The 25,305-nt window shown below is 38.7% G+C and overlaps 1 long non-coding RNA gene across 2 annotated transcripts in view; it reads right to left on the reverse strand.

Annotated features, from left to right (window-relative positions):
• Positions 1-20,512, reverse strand: part of LOC124279932 — a 33,094-nt gene extending 12,582 nt beyond the window's left edge. The window contains exons 1-3 of one of the 2 annotated variants that reach the window (XR_006899532.1): positions 20,436-20,512; positions 5,139-5,234; positions 2,084-2,302 (exon numbers count right to left, since the gene is read on the reverse strand). This is a non-coding gene — a long non-coding RNA (uncharacterized LOC124279932). The remainder of the gene's footprint in view (positions 1-2,083; positions 2,303-5,138; positions 5,235-20,435) is intronic. The other variant, XR_006899533.1, reaches the window with a different exon arrangement.
• Between the last annotated feature and the right edge of the window lie 4,793 nt (positions 20,513-25,305).

Consider the following 25,305-nt stretch of genomic DNA (forward strand, 5'->3'; position numbering starts at 1 on the left):
AACATTTTTTTAATAAAATAAACGTCACTCACTTTGGAAGGTGGAATTGATTTCAGCGCATATGTCTGCTCATTTTTCCTTTTTCTTTTGTGCTGTTACACCCGCGCCAAATTTGCCTAGTAAGAGACTCTTGTTTTGCTCCACAAGGCGGGTTAGAAGCAAATTCTGCTCCTCCGTCCAGTTAGGTTTTCTTGACTTTTTTGTCGGTGGTTCCATTTTGCTGTCGTCTGCCTTAAAAGGTTTTCCTATCTTTTCGGCTGAAGAGTTCGTTTCCGTTACTAAAATTAGACTTGGGGTTTTCCGAAACGTCATTCGTGTACCACTAATACCGGTACGTACGATCCCATCATGCTTTATGATTTCTTCTTAGAAGATTCTAAGTTGTAAGAACATTTTTAGCTAAGATTTTTTCTTAGTTTGGGTTAATAAAGAAACTAAGAATTTTTCTTAAACTTAAGAATTTTTAAGGAAACTTAAGTAAAAAACTAAGAAAATTCTTAGAAGCTTTATGAATACCGCCCCTGGAGTCAGTATTCACGGGAATTGGACCCATACAATCATATTTAATGCAAAAACATCACATGTTCATCAATGGCAGGGGCGGTTGGGTTCCCCACATGGGTAGAATATGTGAAGCCCATTTCTGGTGTCCCCCGCCGGGATATTGCTGGAATATTGCTAAAAGCGGCGTAAAACTGAACTCACTCACTCACTCATCATTGGTACGAGTACCTTGAATATGATCAGTGCCAACTGCAAACGTGGCTAGGTATGTTTATTACAATATTTCATAATGATCACGTTTAATGTTTATTTCTGTTTACCATACTTCGCTTTAATGTGATGTGTTGTGACTGCAAATATGATTCGCGCTGATACATACAACCCTTATGTTTAGTACGTGGAATGTTTCCTGTATATAACATACTTATCAGATTTTGACAAGACATTAGCAGCAAACGTTCTGTGTTCACACTTCCTTTGTCTGAAGGAGAGTGTTTATTGCAGTGTAATATTTCTTAAGATAGTTCCCTGATTGTATTTTATTGGTATTGTTATCATTCAATAGAAGGCCATAACAGTGTGTTTAAAGAATAATATGTTGTCAGGAATGCATCTCTATCTACTGGAAGTACTGACGTTTCAGTGCTATCGCCTCTTCATACTGTAATGCTAACTAATGGCTCTGTTATTCTTACTGTTAAACTTATAAGTATTCCTAACTCAGTCATGTGGAAATGTTTAGAATTATCAGTATTAATTAATTTATAACATTTTCTAATAATGGTAGTAGCAAATATTCAAATATGTTTCAATAAGGTTTTAGTTGGCTTGTAGCGCCTACGAACATTAGCCTGTTTGTAGTGTTGTATTCAGCCGAACATGGCTTCAAGTCACAAGATTTCCACAATCAAAATTGTCTCTGTATTCATTATTTAGCTTCGATTTCTAATGAATGAATTATTCATCGACGTCAACATCCATAACGAAATAGGAACATCTGTTACTTCTGTTCTGTTTATGTTAGAACGAGTTTTCAGCTTTAACATCTGGGCAGTCACATGTAGAACGCACTATTTACGCGAACACACGCGCTCCAAACGTATTAGTGAGTGGGGTTTAACGGGTGTGTGAACGTATTCCGGTTAAAAAAGGCGGGTGCTAACTGAACGAGTGGGGAGAGCCCGATGTGATGGAAGTGTCAGATGTTTACCGCACGAACACCATGAGCACGGCCCGTGATGACAAACCTTGAAATCATAATCGAGGCATTTTGGGTGTGACCAACGGACGCAACCTTCCACAGCAAACTCAACCCAACGGAAGTTAAAAAGATTATTCCAAATCTGCATCCTCGTGAGCATCTGGTTAGAGTTGATCTTCCTTGTCGCGGATGGCGACTGACGGGATTGGGTGGACTTGGTTAATGAGTCAGATCATCATATTCCAGTGGCGCAGATCGTTGCTCGTGTTGTCAAATAGTGGATTGTCTGCTTACAATCAGCCATCGTATGGCCAGAATAAAGCTTACGTTAAAGAAACAGATATAAAAAAATCATGTAATGAACACAAACAAACAAACCTGCAAGTGAGGACATGCTGAAGAATAACGAACCAAGCCAGACCGTAACGTCAACATCAGCGCGGTACGTCTCCAGTAACGCTACGTGGAACACTCCATAACAGAGACTTGAGTTGAGGAACAACGTCATGAACGACAGGGCGATAATGAAGTAGGAATACCAGCCTTGTTTCTGGACGTCGCCATCCTTGTCCATCATCTTGACCACAACGACCACCCCTGAAACAGCACATTGCCAAGAAACAGCACATTGCCAAGTAGAATATCGGCCTGTGGGCGAGATAACAACCTAATTGAATGCAACCCTTACCTCCACCACAGATACGCCCACATCTACAGTGACATCCTTGAAATAGCCAACAATGAAAGGGGAATATCGTGACGCTGCGTGATGTGGCGGTATCGATCGAGCATCCCCCTGTCGTTACTATCCACTTACTCTACCTGGTATTAGAAGCTGATCCGGGTCATAGACGGGACATCCTGTGAGCCGGGGCTATTCGGTGCTCGTAGTGTAGTGTGTCTGGCATTCATATCAGATCAGATCATCAGTTATTCGAATCACAAATTTACTCTGATTAATTATATCCTATTATTAGTACCATTTGTTTGTTTGTTTGTCAACACCGCACTCATCAGTATTCCAGCTATATGGCGGCGGTCTGTAAATAATCGAGTCTGGACCAGACAATCCAGGGATTGACATCATGATCATCGATCTACGTAACTGGGATACAATGACATGTGTTCACCAAGTCAGCGAGCCTGACCACCTTATCCCGTTAGTCGCCTCTTATGACAAGCAAGGGTTGCTGAAGATCAATTCTTGAACCAGTAACATACCCATGATCGTTGATTTCATTGAAATATTATCATCACTCCGTGTTTTATAAAGCCTATAGCCAAATCACGAGTATTTACAGTATCTTTACAAAGATATATCATTGACTGTGGGTAAAACACATTGCTTTGTCTAAATGTAGTCAATAAGTAATGGAATGGTATTGTTTCATCTTGTTTTATAAACGTAATGTCGCTTTATATGTATAGCAAAAGTTTTGTTAATATTTAATTTAAGCAAATAAGTTGATTAGTTCTTGATGATTTATTTCGGAAATAATGCAATTACATTCTTTCTTTCTTTCCTTGGTTAAATTAAAGAAAAAAAACTACGATTCACACTATCAAAAGCATAACATAGAGTAAGTTTGAATTTTTCTGGAAAAGAAACTTACCTCTTAAATACGGTTTCAATCCCTAGTTTGTCCATATAAATCTGCTATTCATAATTGTATATAACTGTCACATCACACAAATTGACATAATTCCATTAGCAATAGAGGAAGTAAGAACAATTGATTTAATAGGGGAAGTACAGGGTTACAAACAGCCACTGCGAGATGAGTACACAGACTCCCTTCACCGATTAACTTCGTCGACCCTCTACTCTTACTCGCCTCACTGTTCTGTCTCTTTTATTACAGTAGGAAGCCACTGTATGGCATCCCGATATTGCCTGTAGCGTGTTGCTACCATCCGCCCGACTGTGATTCAGTTAACAGAGGGTGACGAGAGTGCTGGTAAACTTACCCCGTCATGTGGGTCGTCACCCCAGCGCGCGCCACACGAGCTCGTGTTTGAACAGTACATTATAAAACAGTATATCATCTGTATGTACACACACCAGAGCTATCAGAAAAAGTGTCGGAGAGATTCTAAAGGCGATATCGGATACACCTTTAGAAATGCATCTGTGAGGAGTACCGTATACAATAAAAATGCTTTAAGTTACAGAAATAGTTGTCCACGGCAACGCCATCACGTATGGCGGGACGCTTAACCCACAATCGCACTTCCACACAACACAGTATTTGCTTAGCCACTGCAAAATATGTTTACAGAGAAGTTTGAGGTTGTCAGTGAGTATTTTTTGGGGTCGCGAACATGGGGTTACTTTGTTTGCGTGTGTGGAGTGGAAGACGGGGAGAGAGTTTATAAACTCCCCCTGACCAGAATAGAGACATGTATCCTGACACAATCTATAGTAAATTTAATATTTACAGATTTGACTGATATACCGCACAGGTCAGTTGATGTAAATAAAAGCAACAAAATAATTTCAGTAAATATAAATAGAGCGTCAGTTTAAACAAATATAAATATATATATAGTTATCATACAGAACAAATTTATTGGATGTGAAAGGCTAACAAGCAATGGAATTTATATGAATGGGTCTATGAATATAATGAAATTGATATTTAGCAATAATATGAAATAATCCTTAACGTATATAAATACAAACATAGGCATATACTGCCAATCATGTAAGAATATATCCTGTGACGAATTCCGCAGTGACAAACAGATTGACAGCATGTATATTTATATCGTTGGTACGCCATGGCAAAATAAACCCTTCTTCGCTGAATTAAATGTTACATTCATAAAGCACATATTTGTTACACCTTTGAGGCTTATTGTCATGAACACCTAAAACTTATGTGAATTCACCATAGCGCCAGGTTATGTATGGTAGCAGGCCAGCACTCATGACCTAATTTAGTGTGTTCCTCAAGGGAAAGATGTTACACATATATATTGAATATTTATGTTACATTTTCTTAACGACTTAATACATTTCGATCACCTGCGATCGGCAAATTCGGCTACAAAGTCTAGGGAAAAAGAATATTTCGTGTGATACCATTGAATGGAAAATAGTCTCTAAGAGAAAATTCCTATATTTAGCACAAGCGAAGGAATTGATCGCACACGGAACTATAGGGATGTGTGGCAGGCCGACCATAGATCCCAGCGACTATGGTTCATCGAGCAGTGTGAAGTACACACAAACGTTAGGCTAGCAGCCCTTAATGTTCTTCCTCGGCCCGTCCAGACAGCTCATATATGTTATCATGTACAGGCCGCATTCCAAAAGGAACCGTTTGTTTCAGTGAACCCTGCTGTTGGCAGATTGTCAAACGTGTGTTCTACGCTTCTAATATATATGGCTCTCTCATCTTCTATTCAGAAGACAGATCGAGTTGCTTACCTCAAGAGAAGTTTCGATCGACAGGCAAGTCTCACATCGGAAGTAATACGTCACATGATCGCCAAGGGTAACCGCTGGTTCAGCGTGCGTGTGTATCTGAATATGGAGCAGATCGATTAAGTTATGATTGCAATAATCTGTTGTCTGTCACTGCAGATTTTATGTGTTATACATCTGTGCAATATACAGTGGGTTCGAAAGTTGTTTTGACATGTTTTCTGATCGTGCCACCTGTTGGCAGGATACGCTCATTTTTTCGCAAACACCTGGTATTATTAGAATTTGACTTATGATTGAGGTTGCACATTTTTTGAAAAGATGACATTGGTCTGAGCCAGGTAGAATATCATAGTCTTGGATACTACTCCCTGTAGAGGTTTAAATGATTTACAGTTACCATTTCAACATTTGTTTCGATTCAATTCCTTATTACAGAAGTGTAGACCATCGGCTCATAACTACAGAGGTTACATTGTACATGGTGTGTACAGTACAAATTAATAATATTAACAGCTTAGATACATTGCTAAATAAATAAAGCTTGCTAAAATATTGATAAGGTTACAATGTGATGATGATTGAAGAATTTGAATTTGGCTTTTCCTGGATTGGTACAATTGGTTTTAGGTAAATTTGCTACCTTTAATCGTTTAAAGTACGCTTGAATTCAGAGATCGTGTTGGTTCAATCAGTTGTTTACGGATACTGTACTCACAAATGGTTAATTAAATAAAGATAGAACATATAGATTATTAAAGTGTCCCAGAGTACGCACTAGCTATTACGGAGAGATTAAAACGAAGTCTACTGGCAGAATTCAGATATGGCCCACGTCCTCCAGAGTAGAACTAAGCCGCTCCTCTGGTCCGAAAACTCATTTAGATAATAGGGTACGTATCTTCCCCTGCTCTGTTAATGAGGAAGAATTGCAATTTTCTTAATTCACGTGAGCGTCATTCAGACTACAGGCTGTGTCTATTTGGCTTTCCCGTAAGAGGCGATTAACGGGATCGGGTGGTCAGGCTTGCTGAATTGGTTGACACATATCATCGGTTCCCAGTTGCGCAGATCGATGCTCATGCTGTTGATCACTGGATTGTCTGGTCCAGACTCGATTACTTACAGACCGACGCCATATAGCTGGAATATTGCGGAGTGCAGCGTAAAACTAAACACACTCACTCACTAAAACGTATTCTCACATACGTGTATTTAAAACATATTGTCTCATAAGCCAGTATATTTTATTCCGTAGCTCATATAATGACTAATATTTTAGAGATAGAGAGATATATTTATTCAGTAATTCGGCCTAATAGCCTAGAATGCAATTGCATTTCGATAGTAAACGTTTTGTACAATACCAGGCGCGTAGCAAGCCATCTTTTTCGTGTAAGCTTTATATTTAGATAATGTTGAGGGCTGATTCAACATTCATGTGTAAGCCCGGGCTTTTTTATAATGGTAGCTACGCCCCTGAATGCAACATTATTGTATGCATTCTATGTGACATGTTAATATAATATATCTTCTCTGTAACTTATAGACAAGAAAATAAGGCGAAGTGGGTTGACACAAAATGAAAACGACAATTAATAAGTCATAAGTCAATAAGTCATTATGCGCAATATGATTGGCTATGCTTCAGGTCCCTATTCTCCACCTCCCCTTTATGTCGCCATTGGTACACGAGAGCATGCTCTTTCTTCTACCCTTGCTGAAACGCTGCTTGATCAAAGTGAAAACACCCAAGGTCTTGAGGGGGCTTTCTAATGATTTTATTGCAGAGACATTGAGGTCATGTCCAGTGACAAAATACCTTATTTTGACTTGTACCATATGTTCCCGTGTGCCTTTTTCAGACGAACAATTAATTTGCCTTTGCGCATGTTTGTAACGGATGCCAGTGGTGGAACAGGATACGCTCACATGTCTTGAATCGATGAAACAACAAAAGACTCCAGCTATCGTCTTAAATCAATCCTATAATCACTGTATGTTTGTAACTAGTCATGTTCAGCTGACTTTTTTCCGTTGATATTCAGTCTACCATATACTTTGTTGGTGTTGAAAATGCGATGAGATGTGTACAAGTCCGCCATGTCTTACTTCATTCTTGACAACAGGGATTCCAAAAGGTCGCCTCATAACAGGACAAGGTAGCTGTCATTCACAAAATATCTTGATTTATCACCATCTTTGTGTCTTTAACATGTAAAATGCCATTCAAAGTAGATCTTTAGTTATTAATTCAAAGAGTTCATGACAATAATATTAGGGCAGGACACAAACCTGATATTCCTTCAAAAACCATTTGTTTTTGATATCTGAGAGAGGTATACACAATCTATACATGAAATGAAAGCTTGTGATCTGAGCATTAAGAAAAAAAATGATGTGGTGAAATTTATGTGGACATTTTCTTATAAAAACGTTTTTATGACAAACCAATAAAGTCTGTAGAGAAACTCTGCTGTAAAATGAGTCATCAAGAAAACAGTACTACCAGTACTTCCTGCAGTCTGCTGAGACCACTTCCTGTCCTAGCAGTGTTGACATTTGGAACTTGACAGCTTGTTAGATCTTTTTCCAAAGATTTTCATTCGAAGCATTGACAAGTCTTCAGATTTCTTCAATATCATTATTGAGGTAAGTTGTTTTCTAATTGTGTACATTTCCACAGAACCTTATGTTTCATTGATACAAATTACAGAAGATTACCAGTGGGTTAGTTATGCACTAATCTTGTTTGATGATAAAATTTTGAAATGGATTTCAAATAGGTAATTTGTTATTGTACCTGATATTCTAAGGTATTTTCATTGCATTTTACATGTTTAAAGTCAACTGTTTCATTGACAGATTTCAAGATAACTAACACTAAAGTTTTAACTGATGAAACTCCTTGAGAGGCCATTTTAAGGATGAAAATATTCATCAAATCCTATTCAGAGAATCTTATGCTTTATCTTTCTATTATTGGTCCAATTATATTTCAGATATTATAAAATTATGATTTTATTAGGTTTTTGATGATTCTTTTCAAAGAAGTTTTGAAAAAATGTACAGATAACATTCTGAAACCCTGAGAGGGCCACCCTGTATAAAATGCCTTGTCAGTGTAAGCAATTTTCCCTACAACTTAATATTACCCGATTGTGATCCTCAACTAAAAACACACACCAATCTTAGCAATAAATATCTTTTGAAGTGATTTTTAAAGAAGATATGTTGATTATAAAAATGTAGAAATGAAATAATTTCTTTCTTAACGTATATAATTTCCCCAAACATAATTTTTTTATATATGTATTTTTTTTTTCACCAAAATATAAACACTACCTTATAATTTGACAGGACAATTTCTTCTAAAATATTTATTAGATTGAATTATATTTATAAACATAGATATAATTCAATATGTGCATGCTGTCCAAAATTATTTTCACTAAAATACCTTTGAATTTTTATTTGAATTTTTGGGGTAAAATATAACAAGAAAATTGATTGCAAAGGTTTTTTCAAAACTGCGAATTAGATTTCTTTATTTGTTAAACTTTTACCTTTAATAGTTTCACATACATTCTTTTATTTATAAATAATATCTTGATGTTTTAAAATACAATGTACATATTTAAAAGAAAATTGCTATCATTTTCATGTAGCATCATAATGAAAGCTTGTATGTTTAAAAAAAGACATTTCCCTTTTTGAAATAGTTTTTCTCTTGTTTTTATTGATACATTACGAATGTAAACAAATTTAATGATTAAACTTAAACTTATACAGATACATAAGTGCCCAATTCTGTCAAGATAGGTCAAGTCCAAAATTGAACACTTTCACGTACCTTTTAGGTATGTATGTATTTCACAGTAGTTTCGCATACAGTCACATATATTCAGTGATGAGATCCTAACTTTTTTTTATAATGAATATTAAACATAACAAAAAGCTCTTATTTTGTTGTGTCAAAATGAAATTTTGTGTTTAAGAAGGGCATTTCTTTTCATGAAATGTTTTCCTCCCTGAAACAATGATATATTATAAATCTTTGAAGATTTCATGTTTAATTTTATTTTCATTCAGGTATATTTCTGAAAAACTTAAGCAATGGAGCCAAAGCCAGTGAAGTTTGGACAAGTCCAAAAAAGATCACTCTCTCATGAGCCTTTTAGACATATATATCTCTATATATACATGTAGTATCACAGAAGTTACACATACATTGACTTATGTATTGATAAAATCCTACCTTTATTTGTAAGACATTTTTACTTTAAATGTTGCTCTTAACCCAAATCATAATGACCTTTCATGTTTAAGAAAGGAATTCTCTTTATGAGTGAGTTTAGTTTTACACCGTTTTTAGCAACATTTCAGCACTATCACGGCGGGGGACACCTGAAATGGACTTCACACATTGTACCCAGGTGGGGAATCGAACCAGAGTCTTCAGCGTGATGAGCGAACGCCTTAACCACTGTACTACCCCACCACCCATCTCTTTATGAACTATGTTCTACTGTTAATAAATGTAAGAAGATTTAATGATGAAACTTTCCTTATTTCAGGTTAACTTCAAAGAGAACTGGACTTAAAGGGACCAAGTCCAAAAGAGTAAACATCCATCTGCCGAGTACAGCATCATAATGAGTGCTCGAACAAATTTATCACCTGGAGAATTACAATCACTGCCCAATTGAGCCAAGACGATGTTTTTACCAGACTTGTTTGGAAATGATCTTTGTGGTCAGGATTTGCTTTATCATAGATGTTTCTTAGTGAAGATGGGACTGTTCGACTTGTGCATTTGCATGCAGAAATGGTCTTTAGAAGACCATTATGTCTGACAGATTGTCATGATGTCACAATTGCCAAGGTTCTCGCACATCCCATAGGATCAGTTCCTACATTACTTTTCAATGAAGATGGATCAAGGAGGAAGACATCCAATGCCGATTTGACAGACAAATTAGAAGAAATTGTACAGAATGTTGACACTTTACCAGACTTTGACAAAAAGACACTGTCCACATTCGCGATACAATGGCAATATTGATAAGTATGAAACCTGCCATTCCCTCCGCGTTTGATAGAGTCGCTGACAGTTATATGCAAAATATGAAGAAGTGTTTCACAAGGGCAGATACTGTCATAGATATGTTCGACCAGTATGACAATCGCAACTCCACTAAGTCTGCAGAACGTTCACGGAGAGCTGATCTCAACACCGGCAAGAAGTATCAAGTGTCATCAGGCAGACAGATTCCACAGTGGAACAAGTTTCTTGGTGTATCTGAGAACATGTCAGAGTTAACAACGTTTTGTGTACCAAAGTCCAAGTTGCTACAATGTCAACAGAACAGGAGGATTGTATCTCTCAGGAAGATATGAAGATGGAATGGTGACCAAGTTGATCCCTCCCACTGGTGATGCTTGCATTGAAGCACTTGAATGTTCTCGAGAAGAAGTTGATACATGCATGCTCCTCAACGCCATGTACTGCAATGGTGAGTTTGAAGAGAGGCATACCCAAGGAAGTATCATCATCAAGCCCCCTGATACAGATGTTCTCATACTATATATCTGCTATTGTCCACAAATGGAGCATGTCCATGAAAACTGGAGTGTCTTCTGAAGTCACGGACAAGCACCGGTTCAATCCTGTCCATAACATATGCCATCTTCTTGGATCATCATTTGCTTTGCCAGGAATCCATGCCTTTACTGGCTGAGATACGTCATCAGCATTATTTTCATGTTTGCAAGAAGACAAAGACAAAGATGAAAGACAAAGATCTGTTTTCAAGTCATCAAGTCTTATCTTCAGGAAACCTTGATGCAGCAGTGGAGGTCTGCAGGCAATCTAACGTCAGCCTTGTATGACCCCAGGAAGAAGGTTAAACAGCGTCACTCTTTGAATGACATGAGATTTCAACGATGTCGACTAAGAGAAGACAGCTTTCGACAGCACGTTAAGCGTGTGATGCGGCAAACTAGCATCTGGACAAGTTCTCATTGTGGTAAACCAGAGTTTGGTAACCTTGAAGATTTTGCCTGGACTAGGGTGAATGGATTGCTCAACCCCACATTGTTTGAACATCAAACTGCTTCGGAAGTTCTTGACTGCCTTATTTGCACCTGCTGCAAGTCCCCATGCTCCTTAGTGTGGTGCATTTGTAGACAGAGCAATCTGTATTGAACTGTGTCCTTGCAAGCGTGGACAGAATTGCACTAACACCATGAATGATCTTGGTGAAGATAACCAGTGACAATGAAGAATGACCTGTGTAATAATCATATTCCTTTTCCAAGTTGTTAGTTTTTACAATAACCTTTAACACAAGACATATTATTGCTTTACAAAAAGAACAGCAAGTGAATCTAGTTTGAAGGATTGTTGGTTCCTAACACATTACACTTATATTTCAGTATCTTTAACAATGTTCTATTTTAGAGATATTAATGTATCTTAACCTGTAATGATGATAGTGATGAGTGATTAAAAGGTAATTTTGAAATTATGCCAATTAGATTTATTATTCTTCTACTATATCATACCTGACAAAAAAAGGAGGACCGAAAATTACATTTTTTACCCAAATTTTCAATCATGCAATTAAAATTTTATGTCTAAATATTGCAATCACTATTATTTTTCTATTGTACAGAGAACAACCTTTCATTTGATGGTGAATTTGTTTGAATGGGGTCAATAGTTTGAAAATTAATAAAGATATTTGGAAAATTATGATTTTTAGTGCTTTTGACCCAAAATCCGGTTTTACCAGAAAGTGTCCACGCGAATATTTCCACATCATGTCTAATATTATTCTATAGGTCTTCAGCTTTAATTTGATATATAGATCATGTATACCTCTCAATTTGATCAAATCACCCCCCAAAAATGGGTTTGTTTCCTGCCCTGTATATATATGGGTCAAGATGATTAATCTGTCGGGAGCTAATATTATCGTATTCTGATAAAGGAAAACATCCTTTCAATTGTAAAACAACTCTGACTCCTACAGCAGACCTTGAAATCAATGCCTATATAGTCAAGGAGGTTCAATCCAGAAAACATTCATGACTTTTTCACTAAATTATTATGCCTCTGAGTCAAAAAAGATATAAAACAGAGAGTTAATTTATTTAACATTTGTTTCTCTTTCCAATCATGCCTACTGTACCAGATAACAAAAGATAAACCAGCGTCTTCACTTTGCGAGGGACGGTTGGGTAGCCTAATGGTTAAACCGTTCACTTGTCACTCTGAAGATCCGGGTTCGATTCCCAACATGGGTACAATGTGTGCAGCCCATTTCTGATGTCCGCCAACACTGATATTTCTGGAATAATGGTAATAAAACTTCACTCACTCCCATGGACGTAGCCACGAGGGTTTAGTTTGTGTCGGTGTACTGCCCCTTCCCTAGTGGACTACCGTCAGCTTTATTTATATCTCTCCTATATTGATCTTTGATGCCGGTTGATGTGACACAATATAGCCTGACTGTTTATAGCTAGATTGTCTACTAAATATACTGCTGGTTACATACGCTCATTAGAAACTGTGTATATTATGATATGCAAATAACTTTTCTTGTTCTGCTATTATGCTGTGGTGTTCAGCCTAATCAAGGCACAGTTGAGATTAAGATTGTGCGCAGTTTAAAAAATAAAGTCGACTTAGTTAAAACAAAAATAGACTCATATGATGTTGACATTACGATTGTTCAACGTGCGCAGTTTAAGATAAAGTAGACTTAGGTAAAGCAGAACTAGACTCATATGATGTTGACATTAAGATTGTTGAACGTGCGCAGTATTAGAGATAAAGTAGACTTAGGTAAAGCAGAACTAGACTCATATGATGTTGACATAAAGATTGTTCAACGTGCGCAGTTTAAGATAAAGTAGACTTAGGTAAAGCAGAACTAGACTCATATGATGTTGACATCAAGATTGTTCAACGTGCGCAGTATAAGACATAAAGTAGACTTTGGTAAAGCAGAACTAGACTCATATGATGTTGACATTAAGATTGTTCAACGTGCGCAGTATAAGAGATAAAGTAGAGTTAGGTAAAGCAGAACTAGACTCATATGATGTTGACATTAAGATTGTTCAATGTGCGCAGTATTAGAGACAAAGGAGACTTAGGTAAAGCAGAACTAGACTCATATGATGTTGACATTAAGATTGTTCAACGTGCGCAGTTTAAGATAAAGTAGACTTAGGTAAAGCAGAACTAGACTCATATGATGTTGACATTAAGATTGTTGAACGTGCGCAGTATTAGAGATAAAGTAGACTTAGGTAAAGCAGAACTAGACTCATATGATGTTGACATTAAGATTGTTCAACGTGCGCAGTATAAGACATAAAGTAGACTTAGGTAAAGCAGAACTAGACTCATATGATGTTGACATTAAGATTGTTCAATGTGCGCAGTTTAAAATAAAGTCGACTTAGGTAAAGCAGAACTAGACTCATATGATGTTGACATTAAGATTGTTCAACGTGCGCAGTATTAGAGATAAAGTAGACTTAGGTAAAGCAGAACTAGACTCATCTGATGTTGACATTAAGATTGTTCAACGTGCGCAGTTTTAAAAGATAAAGTAGACTTATGTGACATTAAGATTGTTCAAAGCAGAACTAGACTCATATGATGTTGACATTAAGATTGTTCAACGTGCGCAGTTTAAGATAAAGTAGACTTAGGTAGAAAGCTCATTTGAACTAGACTCATAAGATAAAGTAGATTTGACATTATATGAAGTAATATTACATAATGGTTAACCAATACTAGATCTATGCATGGTTCCTCCTACCTTCCAGGAAAGATAGGGTAGGGCGGAGGCGTTTTCAATTATGTCAGGGATATACCATGTGTACATCAAATGGATCATGTAGATATAGTTGAGCTTGCGGCAATATGGGTCCATATCAGTTGCAAAACAGACAATATTTAATAGGTACTTTCTACTGTGCGGCTGATAAAATCCAGCCGTACTGCCATGTTATTGAACCGTCGGTTGGCAATGCTATTGATATGCATATAACTCTTCGAACGAAATACCTAAAGCCATACTATTATAAGCATCCGAATGTAAGAACATTAATGTCCTTGTTAACAGATACTACCACATTATTATTACAGAATCTGGCAATGTACAGCTATTTCATTATGAGTTTTAAAAAAAGGATTGTTATAGAAAAGAATTGGAAATGACATCTAACTACTCATGTAAACGTATAATGTACTACATGCCTGCGACCTTTATAAGTACTGAATAAAGGTTGATTGAATATGCATGTAAGCACTGTTATTGCTGGTGACTTGATATGATATGACAAATGACAACAGACAAACAATAGATCAGTTGATGGCGACATATGGTTTGATATCGCTACGTTCAAGTACGCTGACCCACTACGTGTTTCAGATACAGATATCGTTTTGTAGTGACAATTTACCACTCTATGTTATAAAAGATGTCATACTCCTCTCTCTCCAAGCCACACCCCCCACCCCACTAATCAAAGAAAACAACAGAAAACAAACAAACGAAGCACACAAAAACACCCTGGGACATATATATGCGAAAAACAAGGATGACGTATCAGGTATAAACTGGAATAGTATTATTGATAACGGTGATGTAGACAAGTTTCACATTTATATCCACAATTTATGTAGGTAATATGTGAAAGTGTGAAATATCTGTTAAACCAAGTTCGGCCTAACTACAGTCTCAGTGGTAGGGAGGTAGGAAACGTTAAAAAAGGACTTTACTGAGGAGAGATTAGTGCAGAAATGAACAATGTGTTTTTTTCTAAGTCCAAGTCGACTTATTTGGAACAGACCTTGGCTTTATGCAAATTAGTGTGCGATGATATTGTATTACAAAGGACACTTTTTAAATCCCCATTTTGAAGTTAGACTTAGCTTCATTATCAACGATAGCTGACATACAAAAACATATTTTTATTTGTGAAACTCTTAAGGATGTAGCTGCCATGGAGTCTCACTACCACTATCAAAACAAACAGACATCGGGGTCGTCTCAAAATCAAAAACAGGTCGGGTGTCGCAGAAGGTGGTTGGGGTCGGGCTTGGGGATAGAGATATCAGCTAAGATAAGATAATCCTTTTAGGGGAATTAAACTGGGCGAGTAACAATTTACAAATAAAATCCAGTCCTGTCGATCTTCGGGTGGCCATCATAGGCGGATCTAGAAATTTTCAAAGGGGGAGTTCAGGGGGTTCCAACCCCCTGAACCCCACCTTGGCTCCGCCATTGCAAAGCATTAACTTCAATGTGCCGTGGTCTTTAGTTATTTTCAAAAGAGGGGGTTGGAACCCCCCCTCTGGATCCGCCACTGGCCATGCTATCTATATATTTTGAGACATATACTATTTTACATATCTCAACATCAACTTTATGAAAGAGAGACAAGTTAGATGTTACTCAACATGTGAGACATATTCAACACACAAGAAAACGCTTATAATATCTTTGAGATGACCCCTTGTGCCTGTAGGTAGCACGAGCATTTCATGCGAGGTGTGTCGACGTTCCGTCATACCTGGCTGAGCGACCTAATTGCCCGATTTTACGAGTAAACAAGTTTTACTGGATATCCTATTACGCATCCAACTGAACTCCCAGTTAGGCCGATGTGGGTTATTTCGACATATGCTATGCATGTGTGTAAATTTTAGGTATACAGAGTAACAACCAAAATACAGTTGTTTTCTATTTCCGACAGTACTTTAGTTCTGCATGCCTAAGGAATATGTGTGACAGAAACATACCTAGCCGAATAGCTCCTACGGCATGAGGAATATTCCACCTGTGCCCATTCTTCTGGAGTGGTAGGGATGATGGTAACCTCATCCTTGTATTCCTCTACAATGACCTGACATACTTCTCGGATGATCCGGCTGATTGCGTTCCTTGCCACGCGGAAACTGTACATGATGCTGGGGTATCTATCACCTGGAGCCAGGGACCTCAATGTGATGGCTAGCTTCAAGCCTGGAGGTAGCGCCTGTCTCAAATAATATGTATTCTGCTTCTGTATTCTTGGTCCCACGCTCTGCACAAACTCATCAAACATGGCAGGTTCCATGCTAAGGTAGTTGAAGAATGACTGCGTGTCCTCAACTCTGAGCTCTTCCATTAGTCTTGTGTAATGCCCATACAGCCTCCTCCTTTCCTCTGTCAGCCATGGTCTGGTCTGGAACGTCCGGGATCTCCTCCTGGTCTTCTCCACATTTCTTTCAATCAGATCTTGCTGGAGGACAGCAATCTGGTCCAGGGGTCCATACTGTATAGGAGTTGGGCAGAAACTGATGAATAGTACAGATTCAACAGGTTTTTATACCCCTTCGTGGAACATTCTGGCAGCATTCTCGATGCGTTTCGGACATTCGTGTTACATTCTAAGTGCATTTGAAGGACATTTGAAATATTCGAACTGCATTCTGTTTTAATTCTTTAACATTCGATCCATATTCGGGGTTCATTACAAGAGCGTTCTGAATGCATTCTATGTAAGTTCGTACAGCATTCGGGGTACGTTCCAACTGAAATTCGAGTGCTATTCACGCAGCAATCGAACCGGACTCGTACGGCAGTCGATATTCATTTTAAGTATTCTTAGTGTATTCTAACGGCATCCTAATTATTCCTACAGTATTCCGATTCATTCGGATCGCATTAATGACATTTGGAAAGAGTAAGAAACATTCGAGGTTTGTTCGAAGTGCGTTCTAAGTATTCCAACAGCATTCTTACAAAGCTTGAAAAAAATTGTTTATTTTGACATTCTCTCCCGAATGCGGTTCGAATTTTTGCCAAAAAAAATTCTGGGTGATTCTCCTTGATTCCTATCTATTCGAAATAAGCGTGAAGGAGCCTTTAAGCTTCATACTATTTCTGACATGTGGAAAGAGGCCTCCGTCATTTGAACCCATTCAAGATGTAGTATCAATGACTGCAAAAACTAGACCTGTCGCACTTACAAGCTGTATTTCTAACCTTTTGAAAAGTGTCTTTTTAAGCACGTTTTTAATTATCTTAGTGATAACAAAAAACGTTCATAAAATTTTACAGTCTGGTTTTATGCCAGGTAATTATACTGTTTATCAATTGACTTACTTATATGTTTTATTGCAAGTACGCTCGATTAAAGGTAAATAAGGTATTCTGTGATGTAGGGTAAACTCTTGATAAAGTATGGCATAAAGGATGTTTAATTGAACTTAAGGCATATGGTATAAATGGAAATGTATATGAAATGGTTTAACAATTACCCACAAAACCGTAAACTGGGTAGTAATCGAAGGCTCCAAATCTGACTTAAACCTTGTATTAAAAAAGATTTCGTAATGGGTAGATACATGCCAAGTTCGTTTTAATCTACAAAAAAAATCCCCGGAAACAATCTTGTTTTCAAAGGAATTATAAACCCCAGTACAAAACCTGCTTTACAAATGAAAGTTGCTGATATAACATGAGTTAAATGCCACAAACATTTAAGTTTGATCATTAGAACGGGAATCTTTGGAATAAACATATTAAAGAACGTATTGTACCCGATGATAAATTGCTTTTGAAGTTTTATATACCGTACGCGTCTATCTCGGAAAACTCTAGGGGCTGTGTACACTGTAAAAATCATTTATGATTTAATCGTATTTTAATCAGAAACTGAATAGGGACCGGTATGATACTTTATGGATAGGTTATTCATCAACTTCTAAAATGCCAATTAAACAGAAACAAGAAGACAAAGGCATCAATGTACCCAGCAATGGCAAAATACTCTTCATAAATATGTCAGTTAGTTATGATTATGTCAAATCTTTTGGAGAGTATATAGCAGTGAGTGAGTTTAGTTTTATGCCACACTCAGCAATATTCAAGCTATATGGCAGCGGTATGTAGATAATAGAATCTGGACCAGATAATCCTGTGATCAACAGCATGAGCATCGATCTACACAATTGGTATGTGTCAACCAAGTCAGTGACTATATTGCAAAGTTGAAGGAGAGTACTGAAAGGTTTTTAAGTTCTGTTCCGGAAAAGAACACTACCACCAAGTCAAACTTGTTGCCATGGAAACGCAAAGTATGTTTTATTTAGAAATCCATACCTACCAAAAGGCACCAGTACAACACCAGACCTATCTAGGTGCCAGGTTTTGTGAAGAAATATAGAACAGTTTTAAAGTTCTGCTCCGGAAAATACAAATGTGCATTTTAATAATGAGTAGGGATTGATGAACAAGTCAGAACATGATATGCATTATCATACAAGTAAACAACTTCATGCTAAACAGAAGCACAGAAGTATGGTGAAAACAAATTGGTGTATTTTGTAGTTGTACTTGTATTTAAATCTATCAAATGAACACAGGTATAAGTAATTAGTCAGGTAAAATTTGGTGTGTCTGAAGAGTAAATGGAATTGAGGAACATGTGTAGCTTAATTGGTGATGCGTTGTTTTTATACACTTTCATGTTTCATGTGTCGAGGCGAAATTTTATAAAAACAAGGGGATACTATTAACATGGAGAAAATGAATGCAGTTCAGAAATATTGTTCACGGATTATGTTGTTGGAAATTGGAAAGAAAATCTCCATGTTAGTAGTAACATACGACCGTGTGGACAAAACGACTTTCTGGTTTATCGTATAGAGCGGCAATTCCATGTACATTCTTACACCGTTATCAAACACTTTTACATCGAAACGTCTCTCTCTATAACAGCATGGAGTTGTTAGTGTATGCTTCATTATTTATAAATAAATTTGAAAATAGAAAAAAGTGTTGGTAATAGCAGTCAAAAGTATAATGGAAGATTGAAAATCTGGGATGTTCGTGAAGAGGGTAAGCAGTCATGTAAATGTACACGCAACGGTATTGTTTGCCTCAAGTCGCATAGCAACACAGAAAAAACGACTGATGCTTATCACAGCTGTTGTTTCACTCGGTTGCCGCACCGTACTGCACATATCGTCACTTGCACGATTGGCAAGGGACAATAAACTAGTAGCAAACAGTACATATCCCAGTGCCTCTTTTGTACATGATTCTTTCGCCAATGTAAATAATACAATTCACATCTGGATGCGTGATATTTTCATTTAAGTATATTATTCATTATCTACGTGGAAGTAGAAACATACTGCTCTACAACAAAATCAAGGAGTTACTAATCACAAAACTAACACTGAATATGAGAATGTATTGACGTAAATGAGGGGAGTGTCAATCGATGTCATCCGCGATAGTGATATGTCAAGACGATGTTTACAAACTGCACATATGTATTCTATTCAGTGTCCCGAGTTAGGGATTCATATGAAATTTCCGTTTGGTTGCCTTAACAAACAAAATATCACTGCAAGTGTATATACAGTCAGTATATGACTGCAACACATGCAGTGTACCGTAATTCAAGCGTAATGCAAAGAGGCAGCTGCATGATATGGCTACCGAATGTATGTCTTTTGTGTTGATGTAACAACAAAGTGCCAGTCGATATGACCTACGATAGTTCATGAATGTTTCTTAAAACTGAACATAAGTTTTAGAATTCCGATTCAAGGATTCCAGTCAGGTTTCCGTTTGGATGTTTGAATAACTTTCAACAGAAAATATTCAGCTCTCGTAGATATACACCTGTATAGTTGCCTCTGTTAGACACCTATATAGTCAGCTCTGGTAGATAGACACCTGTGTAGTGACCTCTGTTAGACCTATGTAGTCAGCTCTGGTAGATAGACACCTGTATAGTGACCTCTGTTAGACTTATATATTCAGCTCTCGTAGATAGACACCTGTATAGTTACCACTGTTAGACACCTATATAGTCAGCTCTGGTAGATAGACACCTGTGTAGTGACCTCTGTTAGACTTATATATTCAGCTCTCGTAGATAGACACCTGTATAGTTACCTCTGTTAGACACCTATATTGTCACCTCTGGTAGATAGACACCTGTGTAGTTACCTCTGTTAGACCTATATAGTCAGCTCTGGTAGACAGACACCTGTGTAGTTACCTCTGTTAGACACCTTTATTGTCACCTCGGGTAGATAGACACCTGTATAGTTACCTCTGTTAGACACCTATATGGTAAGCTCTGAGAAATGAACACCTGAACACTCTCTGTCCACCCATATCTCTCTCACTCTCCTTCTCCGTCCCTCAGACATAGTGTGTGAATCGTATATTACATGCGGTAGTGAATATAGATTTGTTTACGTACCTCACGTATACCATAAGGAGTGTGATAATTTGTTTTCACAGTGGCCTCAGAGTACGGGTTCCTCGTTACACGCTAAAAGGCAATGTCATTCCAAAGCACGGGCAGCTTCAGCTGTGTTGCATGGTGAGAACAGGTCCCAGGTAAACCGTTAATAGGCAGTGCGGAGCTATAGTTTGATTGTTTTCTGCGGGCTTTGTGCCGCGCATACTTGCACTTTATACAAATGATCGTGTACATGCGCAGTAGTGTGAATATGTTCTCTTGTGACAGTGGCGTGTAAGGTACGCCTGTGTCTGCGCGTGTGTCTGTTTCTATGTAGAACACGTGTCTGTGTCTGCGTCTGTTCTTGTCTTTTGCTTTGTATATGTGTCTATCTGTGTATGTCCTTATCGGTGTCTCCATAAGTCATGCATCTGCGTCCGTGTCTGTGTCTGTTCGTATAACATGTATCCGCGTCTGTGTCTGTGTCTGTACATGTCATGTTTCCGCGTCTGTGTCTGTACATATGTCATGTATCCGCGTCTGTGTCTGTACGTATGTCATGTAGACGCGTCTGTGTCTGTGTCTGTACATATGTCATGTATCCGTGTCTGTGTCTGTACGTAAGTCAGGTATCAACGTCTGTGTCTGTACATATGTCATGTATCCGTGTCTGTGTCTGTACATATTTCATGTATCCGCGTCCGTGTCTGTACATATGTCATGTATCCGTGTCTGTGTCTGTACGTATGTCAGGTATCAACGTCTGTGTCTGTGTCTGTACATATGTCATGTATCCGTGTCTGTGTTTCTACATATATCATGTATCCGCGTCTGTGTCTGTACATATGTCATGTGTCCGCGTCTGTGTCTGTGTCTGTACATGTCATGTATCTGCGTCTGTGTCTGTACATATGTCATGTGTCCACGTCTGTGTCTGTGTCTGTACATGTCATGTTTCCGCGTCTGTGTCTGTACATATGTCATGTTTCCGCGTCTGTGTCTGTACATATGTCATGTAACCGCGTCTGTGTCTGTGTCAGTACATATGTCAGGTATCCGCGTCTGTGTCTGTACATATGTCAGGTATCCGCGTCTGTGTCTGTACGTAAGTTAGGTATCAACGTCTGTGTCTGTACATATGTCATGTATCCGTGTCTGTGTCTGTACGTATGTCAGGTATCAACGTCTGTGTTTTTACATATGTCATGTAGACCCGTCTGTGTCTTTGTCTGCACATATGTCATGTATCCACGTCTTGTCTGTACATATGTCATGTATCCGTGTCTGTACGTATGTCAGGTATCAACGTCTGTGTCTGTGTCTGTACATATGTCATGTCATGTAGCCCCGTCTGTGTCTGTGTATGTACATATGTCAGGTATCAACGTCTGTGTCTGTAAATATGTCAGGTATCCGCGTCTGTGTCTGTACATATGTCATGTATCCGTGTCTGTGTCTGTACTTATGTCAGGTATCCGTGTCCGTGTCTGTACGTATGTCAGGTATCAACGTCTGTGTCTGTACATATGTCATGTATCAACGTCTGTGTCTGTACATATGTCATGTATCTGTGTCTGTGTCTGTGTCTGTACATATGTCATGTATCTGCGCCTGTGTGTGTACGTATGTCAGGTATCCGTGTCTGTGTCTGTACGTATGTCAGGTATCAACGTCTGTGTCTGTAAATATGTCATGTATCCGCGTCTGTGTCTGTACATATGTCATGCATCCACGTCTGTGTCTGTACATATGTCTTGTAGCCCCGTCTGTGTCTCTTGATATGTCATGTAGCCGCGTCTGTGTATGTACATATGTCATGTATCCGCGTCTGTGTCTGTACATATGTCATGTAGCCGCGTCTGTGTCTGTTTGTATCTCATGTATCCGGGTCTGTGGCTGTACATATGTCATGTATCAGCATCTGTGTCTGTACATGTCATTACGCCGCGTCTGTGTCTGTACATATGTCATGTATCAGCGTCTGTGCATGTACATATGTCATGTATCAGCGTCTGTGTCTGTACATATGTCATGTATCAGCGTCTGTGTCTGTTCATGTCATGTATTGGCGTCTCGGTCTCTACATGTCATGTATCCCTGTCTGTGTCTGTACATGTTATGTAGCCGCGTCTGTGTCTGTTCGTATGTCATGTATCCGCGTCTGGTCAGTGTCTGTTCGTTTGTCATGTATCCGCGTCTGTGTCTGTGCATGTCATGTATCCGAGTCTGTATCTTTACAAGTCATGTTTCCGCGTCTCTGTCTGTGCATGGGCACCCATGAAGGGCCACCTCCTCGTGGTGGGTGCTGGGTAACGCCAAGCGCCCTTCAACCCCCCGTTGTGGACCCGGGGGGATATTTGGTCCACCAACCCGTTTGCCGTGGGTTGCGCCCCTGTGTCGGTGGAGGACGGGAGGTTGGTGGTTGAGGGCACTGGTCCCAGGAATAGCGTTCCTTTGCCCAACACACCACTTTGCCCCTTACTTCACCTAGACGGGTGGTTGAATGGGCCCGGTTCAACCAATCGGCTGGTCATGCCGAGCCTTGAGCACTAAAATTTCATTGCTCTATTATTATTTGGCTTGGTTTTTTGGAAACATTACTGACTTGTTCGTTTCTCTATGTTATATGATAAATAGATTTTCAAATTTGAAAAATTGCCTAGATGCTGGTGCCAGAAGGCGGTGGCTCATGGGCCAATCCGGTAGGACATATACTTTTCAAGATATATTCCTGCTTGAGTATACCTTCCTAGTATCCTTGGTGCCGTCTGCTGGAGACCCACAGACTTAAGGCATCGTCCCTGTAGACACTCCATGGTGGGTGGGGAGCTGGGAGGGTGAATCATATTTGATATAACCATGGCACCCCCACAAAAAAAACGTTCGCACGAATCTGATGATTCGTGCTCTTCAGATGATGATATTGTATTATCTCAAAACAACATTGATCATTGGGCACGATTTCTTGTTATGTGTTCCCCTGATGGCAGTCATCTCAAACTAAATCCCTTTGCCATCGCAAAGGGCATTGAAGGCTTAGCTGGTGAAGTACAAGAGGTTAAAAAGCTTCGATCGGGACATCTGCTTATCGAATGCAAAAAAGCAAATCCAGTCTCAAATTCTACTTTCAACGAAATCACTGGCCAACGTTTCTGTTGAGGTTTCACCTCATAGAACTTTAAACACCTGTAAAGGGATTGTCCGCGATGTTGGGCGATGCCTGTCAGATATGGATGTATGTGATATAATTTCAGAACTACATTCACAAGGTGTTCTTGATGTAAAACGATTTACTATCAAGAAAGACAATGAAATCACAAAAACTAATACCTACTTATTCACATTTGGTGTTCCAACACGTCCCGACTCACTCAAAGCAGGTTATTGTCGTTTAAGGGTCGATGCCTTTATTCCAAATCCTCTAAGGTGCTACTGTTGTAAAAGTATGGACACGGCTCTCGATCATGCCGCAACCCAGCTGCCTGCCATAGATGTGGTGGAACATGTGCAGACAGCGCATTATGTGACAAATCCCCTTCTTGTGTCAACTGTTCTGGCAATCATCCTTCTTCATCCAAAGATTGCCCAGCGTGGAAACAACAATCCAAAATTTCCCGAGTCAAGCATGAAAGCAACATCTCTTTCCAAGATGCAAAAAGATTGTTCTCGCCCAAGAAACACCAGGGCCATCGTATGCTGCTGCTGTTTCCATTTGTTCTCCAGCTCCTAATACAGCTTCTAGAATAATTTCAGTCCATTCAGTAGGTTGTCAGACGGACTTCACATGGACTGAATCCACTTTCTGCTCCAGTATTACTTTCTGCTAAAATCCCAGAAAAAACGTCTCATCGGACATCTGCTTCACAAACAACGATTCAGCCTTCTAAAGGAAAGAAACCCAATGCAAATGTCAATTATTCGAAGCAAACTCAGCGTTCTGATCGTGAACCCAAAGCACAGAAAAATACTGTTTCTCTGTTCAATAAGTTTGGGGTGTTTGAGGACATGGATATTTCCTCTCCTCAGAGCACCCGCTCCCGGAGTCATTCTCCAAAGAAAAAAGACCGTGAGCGGTCTCCTATAACTCCACCATAATGTCTAACCATACATTAGTACAGTGGAATTGTAGAGGTCTTAGGAACAATTTTAATGATTTACAACTCTTAATTCAAGATTTTAAACCATCGGCTATCTGCTTACAAGAAACATACTATAGAGACACTGACAAATTTGATGTGAGGGGGTATACTTCTTATAATGTCTTTTCACCTCCTGGAGCTAAAGCTACTGGAGGTTCTTCAATCCTGATGAAACGTGGTGTCATCCATAGCCCTGTCCCTCTTACTACTCCCCTTCAAGCTGTTGCTGTCCGTGTAACTTTGCACGTTGTTATTACATTGTGTTCTCTGTATCTTCCACCGTCCTCGTCTCTCCAACAGTCTGAACTTCAAGCTCTCTATGACCAACTCCCCAAGCCCTGTATTATCATGGGCGATTTAAATGGACACAATCCTCTTTGGGGTAGTTCTCAGACTAATACAAAGGGGAAGCTCTTGGAAGATTTTATTTCTAATAATAACTTATGTATATTTAATGATGGATCAGCCACTTACTTACATCCTGGATTTGGAACTTATTCTGCACTTGATCTGTCTCTTACAGATCCCAATATTTATAACGAATTTGAATGGTCAGTCCACGTTGACCTGTGTGGAAGTGACCATTTCCCCACAATACTTTCAGCTATTAACCCGACTGTTGATCCACCTGCCACAAGGTGGATTTTTAGAAAGGCCAACTGGCCTTTATTTCAAACACTGTGTACTGACAACTTGAAATCTGAATTTTTGTGCAATGCTCTAGATCCAATCCAGTTATTCTCTGATAC

The sequence above is a fragment of the Haliotis rubra genome, unplaced genomic scaffold (genome assembly GCF_003918875.1).
Source record: "Haliotis rubra isolate DU_JTF1 unplaced genomic scaffold, ASM391887v1 Scf259, whole genome shotgun sequence".
Taxonomy (NCBI): Eukaryota; Metazoa; Mollusca; class Gastropoda; order Lepetellida; family Haliotidae; genus Haliotis; species Haliotis rubra.